This window comes from Embiotoca jacksoni, unplaced genomic scaffold, assembly GCF_022577435.1.
Source record: "Embiotoca jacksoni isolate LCO1_2020_lvr unplaced genomic scaffold, fEmbJac1.0.p SCAF_23, whole genome shotgun sequence".
Classification (NCBI taxonomy): Eukaryota; Metazoa; Chordata; class Actinopteri; family Embiotocidae; genus Embiotoca; species Embiotoca jacksoni.
The window spans coordinates 3565001-3572154 of NW_027185374.1; the positions used below are offsets into that span (position 1 = coordinate 3565001).

Consider the following 7154-nt stretch of genomic DNA (forward strand, 5'->3'; position numbering starts at 1 on the left):
ATGATTGATGAGTGCTACCAAGAGTCAGAGAATCGATCAGCTCTGTCCTAATGAGTCAACTAAGATGAGTGTTTACAAGTAGCAAATGCCCAAACTTTTGCACACACCACAATTAGTTTAAAACTGTTTTTAAAGTTCATTAAATAAAATGTAACACTGCGCTTGAAAACATTTTCTGTGTTATTTCATATTTCAAACAGTTCAATTTAGATTCTGGAAACTGGATGAGAATCACCAGTTTGAACTTGTTTTAAAAGCACATCTGCCTGTTATTCAAGATTATTTTATTGGGTTTTTAGACCTAGTTGTACTTTTCTTGTACTTATCTTGTGTATCTTAATTTTTAGAGGCAAAAATGTTTGAACAATTTTGGTTAAGACTAAATGACTAAGGAAAAATGTGCATCATCGGGCTGGAATATGAGAGAAACCACTAACCTACAACATCTGTGGAAAACTTTAAGTTCAGTTCAACAGTTATGATTTTTATAACCCACTCCATACTGTGTATATAAAGTAGACATCTGTAAGACAAGTTATGACCACCTGTGCTCTCTCCGCTCTCTGCCATGCTGTCTGACTCAGTGCCCCCTCTCTGCCCTCTGGGTGACATGATAAGCTCAGGCCTCATTAGCCTTTTTAATTGGTCCAGCACAGTTGCAGTGGGCCGGTCTGAGCTCTGGATACATGCCAGGCTAAAGTAAACCGACCCAGTGGAAACACTGCACAGGCTGACCAACAGATCACAGAGACCGACAGATAGTATCTCACTCAGATTAGACCAGAAGGGAAAATTATGACAATTTTTTTTTTTTTTATTATTCAAAACTGCCATTTCAAATCAAAATAATTTAAACATTTCATCTTTAAAAAAAAAGAAAACAAGCTCCAACCGAACTTATTTTTTTAAGGCCTCGTTTCTGTATAAACAAACGATTTACCAAATAACACAAAGTAATCCATTTCTAAACACATCCACCCCTTCCACTTGACAGCTTGCTGGCTTTACAGACACAAAACCTTGTCTGCTTAACACTAAATCATTTAAAACACTTATTAATCAGCTATTCAAAAGACAGTTTTCTTCCCAAGATGAGTAAAAAAAACCAGAGCAACCTCCAAGTTTAACCTTTGACTAATGCAGAGTTTGTTTTGTCTATTTGAACAAGCGTATATCCCTGTGTAAGATAAATACCAGAATGGCTTTTTAAAATGTGGTTTTCTGGCTAATATTTGTAATTAGTATGGATTTATTACGTGGCGTTAGTGGGTTTTTTTTAACATGCATACATGTGTAAATTAGCTGGTGTGTGTGTGTGTGTGTGTGTGTGTGTGTGTGTGTGTGTGTGTGTGTGTGTGTGTGTGTGTGTGTGTGTGCTTTGGCGTCTATAGCTTGTGGGGAATCCATCAAAGCTTATCATTATAAGTAAACATGACAGAGTGGACAAAATGTCTTGTGCGCCGCCAGACCTGCTATCTAACCACAAGCCATATCTGTGATGATGGACTGATGTGGCGCTGGCTTGGACTAACCAGAGTCTGAGTGTGAGAGTGGGAGTGCATGTAGGAACACACACACACACACACACACACACACACACACACACACACACACACACAGGAGCGTACACACATCAAAAGGCGTACACACACACACGTAGGCACTCAGACCCAGGAAGCATACACTCGTGTTACCTTATATCTTTTACCTCTCAAAGGCATAAAGTACATGAAGAGGTGACTTATCGCTCGGTCACAAATGGGCACAGTCAGTCATAATTCATATCGGAATTTATAGCTGTTATTTAATGGCCGATGTTTACTGGGGCTCATAGTTTTACCTGAGTTGAGCAGGGACGGGCATTCTTCTACCAGAAAGTCATGGTTACTGTACAGGACAAGCCTCGTTTTATGGGACATGAGATCAGAGGAGCGTTAAGGAGCGCTGAGGGAGATTTATTAGTAATGTTAGCTGATAGTTCATGATCTGTACTCATCATCATGGTTACTCTTAAGTATATGAATATAGGCCTCTGCCAGCGTGAGGTAAATTATGTCGAGTGTGTTGATCAAGAATCTAAAAAGATTTTGGAAGTGAACGTACATCTCTATAACATTTGATTTTTGGATCTTTTTTGTGTGTGTGTGTGTGTGTGTATTTGGCCGAGGTGAGGTTTCTTGCATCAGGGTGCATGTGTTGAGGTCAGCCTGTGTGTTCCTCGACTTGTTACAACACCACTGATAAGCTGGGTAAACAACCACGCACTGTTTGCTCCCCTACCACGGTCACATGATCCAAAAACTCTAATGATCATGTGTGTGTGTGTGTGTGTGTGTGTGGTGTGTGTGTGTGTGTGTCTGAGAGGGTTATATTCAGCTTATTCCCATTTGTCCTCGGGTTTTCGGACACCATCTGCTCCGAACTCGAGATGTGGCTCCTGCACTGTCTGGATAGTTAGCTTTAAGAACTAAAATCCCAACACTGATAATCTCTCCCCTGCTTTTTAGTTCCCGGGTCAAACGTCACGGCTGCAGCGCTTCAGCTGACTTGGCAGATTGACAGTAGGTGTAGTGGCACTGGATGGTATACAGTATAGAGCTGGTTCAAGCCTCGTCTCCATCACTTCCGTTCCCTCCTCAGTCTTTGTTAACTGGCTTGAGCAAGTGGCTTGTATGTGTATGTGTGTGGGTGTGTGGGTGGGGGGGGGGGGTCATTAACCTCACTGTACCCTAGAAGGTGGTCTTTGAGTCAGTCTGGACTGCCCTAGACCACCAAGGGAGCGTTGAGTGTCTCCATCATATCTAAACTATTGCAACTTGTGATATACAACATTTTTTTTTTAAATTATGACATTTCTGCTTCTACAGTCATCCACAGGTCACTCTGACCAGCACTAAGTTGCACCATCTTTTCTAAGTCCATTACAAGCGTTGTGTGTTTTGTCGCTCATTATTTTATCTGTGACTGTTACTATTTACTGAATAGAGTTCCTATTTTTACATGTTGGGAAATACCTTTTTTTCTTTTTTTTTTTCTTGCAAGTAGTTAGATAAGTAGTTCAATGCCACTCTCATGCCTGTACTGTATATGTAAAGCTATCTTAGCTTAGCACAAACAGCTCTGTGCCTACGAAACTACTACAGCTCAATTAACTTGATGGACAGTGTCTTATCATTTAAATTCATAACAAGCAAACTGTAAAATGACCACTTGTATGTATATATTTTTTTTTTATTTGGTTTTGACACCATTATTACCGTGCAGACATGAGTAGTATTGTTCTTCTCATCCCACTAAGAATGGAAATAAACATAATTCCCAAAACTACTTTTAAAACAAGACTTAAGTAATGTCTAAATTGATTTCTAGGTTGTTGCTGACATCTGTTTGCTAATATCGTTATCAATATTGTAATTCCGTCGTTCAGTCCGTTATTGGTATAACAATTTGTAATTTGTCAGAATATACTGTATATTGTTTTGTTCTGTTAACTGTAATTAAAAGATTAGAGATTTAAAAGATTAAATTGGTGTTAAAAAACCTTTCAACCATGTATTATGTGATTTGTGTCAGTCTCATTTCCTTGTAGACCGTTAACGGTTAAAATATTAGCGCTGGCTTCATGTCAATTAGTTACATAACCGAAACACTTGTCAGATATTGGGAGAGCATATGTACAAATTCAAATTAATCTCTGCATTTAGTGATAATAAAATCCTGAATATAAACACAACTGTACCATGCCATATTTTGTGTTGAGGCCAATACTCTACTGTCTAATACAATTCTAAAATTCTCTGTTAGTTAGTAAAGTTATAATTCAAACTTTATATATTTTTTTTTTTATCTTCAGCCTTTCTTGATGTACAATCATGTTACTTGTGCATCTGTAATTTTTAAGCTCTGTCGATTTTTCTTTATGTTTTATTCGGGTCCCCATTATACCTGCTATAGTCTGTCTGATCCAAACAAAACAATAACTTCGAAAACAAACAATTTAACTTTTAATTGATCACTGAAAGCCTGTTGAACAAGAAAGGCTGAATGAGAAGAAGCAGAATTTGACATAGGCTACGAAAGCGTAAACAACCATTACATCCAACCTGTTTAAAGCAAAGCCTGTAAATCTGTCAAAGCAGTGAGCTTTTCAAGTGGGACCCTCAATTCTGATGGGATTGTATTCAAACAGTTGTTTGGCTTCATTCACAAATCTGTTTTTAAAGATATTTTGTCCTAATAGTTTATTGCCCAACATTCTGACATATTCCTGTAAACACACAGATAAAAACACACATTTTTCTAAATTATAGCAGCATTTGTTTTTGCACGTTTTGGTTCATTATAATGAATTACGACCCCTATATTCTCTATCAGTTATCATTTGTGTGACATATACTTTTGCAATGTTTAGGTTATGCGTCTTCTTGCTGCCACAGTGTACTTGACGTTATCGGTGGTTTTAGTCTAAGCTAGAAGTGTGACGTCTGAGCAAAATGATTTTAAATCTCCCCAAGGCCTGCGCTTCTTCCTGTGCTTTGTGACTACAACAGTTTAAAAAGATATGAGCGAGATATCATCTTTGTTTGCGCTGACTTGGCAAAACGATTTCAAATATCTCACTCCGACACCAAACAGAAGTGAAATGTGACAATTAAATACAAGTGAAACCTTTATTTTTAAATGTACTGGGACTATTTGTTGGTACAAAACGTTGACACACATACGTACAAGCATTAAGTCATGCTATGCACTGAAAATGTGCTTAATCTTCTAGGTTTCTGTTTCTGCTCGCACACAACTGCTATGTGCTTGTATGTGTGTGTCTGTATGTATGTGTGTATTACTTTGAAGTAATATTAACATAAAAAAAAACAGACAATGTAATGCTGCCATGCTGTTTGTGGACCGGAGGGTACCGTAAAAACTCTAATATCAGAGGCTGAAATGAAAATACCTGTATACTGCACAGATCTAATATGACAGGGAGCTCAGAGACAATATGCTGGACAGACTTAACTCATATTATAGCTCTGTCTGAGCAGCACACATCTTGAAAACATTACTCAGCAAAGAGTCAAAAGTTGACCAAAGCTCATCGTTGGCTTTTTTTAAGTGTTTAAATTTCTGTGACAATGTGCTATTCTGCCTGCCTCAGCGTGGTTTCCTTTCTTTCCCTCTGACTCTTCGAAGTCATTGTGCATCAAGGAGGGAACAAAAAGAAATTGATGGAAAACTTGTAATAATAGAACCAAATTAAGAGAAAGAGTCAGATTGGAGGTAAAATTATTATTATTTTTTTTTAAAACGCCCTACTTTAATGACAGCATTTACAGAATAAGGGATGGTGCAGGGCAACATCCTATTTCTGAGTCACTTGGAGGTTTTGATGGTCTTGAAAGGGGAAGAAGATACCCAGAACCAGAGGGTCCCTACCAACATAAACCCTGCTCCCCCCCCGCCCCCCACACACACACTACCCTTTGCTCATAGGAGAGGACGGGGGTTGGAGGGGGGGGGGGGGTTGACGAGAGTCTGAACAGGCCGGAGGAGGGACACACCGGCGCCATGGCGATCCCTAAGACAACTTATCTCCTCTCTCACAATGATAGTGCCTGTCAAAATAACTGCCAAGATACACAACCAGCCAGGAACTGGTTAACTCGTAGGCTGTCCAGTCAGAGGTCCTGCTGCCGCTGCCGGCTTCTCTGCTGTCTTTTCCCACCTTCGAGGTCTCTCCGGGGACCACAGGCCCACATTATGTCTGCCTCATTGCTTTCTATAACACAGGCAGGGTCACCTTAACTTTACTGGACAGAATAACAGAGAAAAACCTACATTCAGTTCAAAGTTAAAAAAATTTTTTTTTACTCAGTAGCAATTGTGGAGCTGTCTGTACACACATTTAAAATTATGCAAAGGAAAGGTTAAAGACACATACTTTGGACAATTTCCAGCAGAAACCGTTCTGAATGCTCTTTGCTCTGTTCTTTGACTTGTAAACAAGACAACATTTTAAAAGCGGATGTAAGTTACAGTGTCCTGAGGGTAGATGCTGTCTTAATCTGCAGCGTCTGCTGTGAATGGACCGCTCTTCATACCTCACCTCTTCCTCACTTTGCAGACCTGGAACCATCTTTTGTGAAATGTCGCCCCCTAGTGGTGCGGTTGATAAACTGTCTTGGAGGCGGTGGCAAAATTCAAGTGTTAACAGGCTCAAGGCAAATTCTGCCATAAAAATAACGAGCTCCAACCATTGGTAAAACAAAGTTTATAACAAAGTTATAGTGGCTTGGGTATAATTAAAAAAAAAAACGCCGCACTTGAGTGACATAATAGCAGGGGGAAACCTTGTATAACCTTGTATAAGTGCATTCACACTGATAAGCCTGGCAGTATGTCGTGCACTATGAATACCCAGATGGTGTGCTCGTAACAGTCCAAAAATGATAAAGTCGTCTTTTCCTGGAAGTGCACAGTTGCAGTTTATGATTTGAGTCAACGTTGCCCAGTAAAAAAATGCACACTCTTTGCAAGTAAATGCAACACGTGGTAACGTTATAAAAAGCTTTGTAAGCTGTTGATACGCAGCCCAACAGCATCAGCAGATATTCACTCACCTGTCTGGACGAAACGTTATGACGTCAGCATCAAACTTCTTTTCTGAACTCTCCAGCAGTGGGAATTATTTTTCGGGCCCGAGCACCGATTGTGCAAAAGCCCTATTGTTATTCAAGCGATTATTATTATTATTTTCCGTAAACAACTGTATTTTTGGAGGCTTTATCATACTCAGAAACTCATGAAAGTTGGTGCACCTGTCTCTCCCGGCGAAAAATTGTCGTATTTTAGTGGAAACGCGAGTGGGCTTTGGCCAAGCGGCTCTCTAGCGCCCCCTCCAACCTCCAGATGCCCCAGCGGCTCCATTTACGCACGAAATTCGGCGGACAATGTGTAATCACACATGAAGATGCACAAAAAAGTTCCACCAGCTTCAGTACTTACGATCAAATTCTGGTGTAGAAATGTTAAGGCAATGAAAAGGTTAAGCCACAAAATAAGAAAAAGCGGTGTTCCCTGACCGGGAATCGAACCCGGGCCGCGGCGGTGAGAGCGCCGAATCCTAACCACTAGACCACCAGGGAAGCTGACAGCCT

The 7154-nt window shown here is 40.0% G+C and overlaps 1 non-coding gene across 1 annotated transcript; it reads right to left on the reverse strand.

Moving 5' to 3' along the window:
- Positions 1-7070: 7070 nt before the first annotated feature.
- trnae-cuc (transfer RNA glutamic acid (anticodon CUC)) lies at positions 7071-7142 on the reverse strand. The gene has a single exon. It is a non-coding gene; the product is annotated as a tRNA-Glu (tRNA).
- Between the last annotated feature and the right edge of the window lie 12 nt (positions 7143-7154).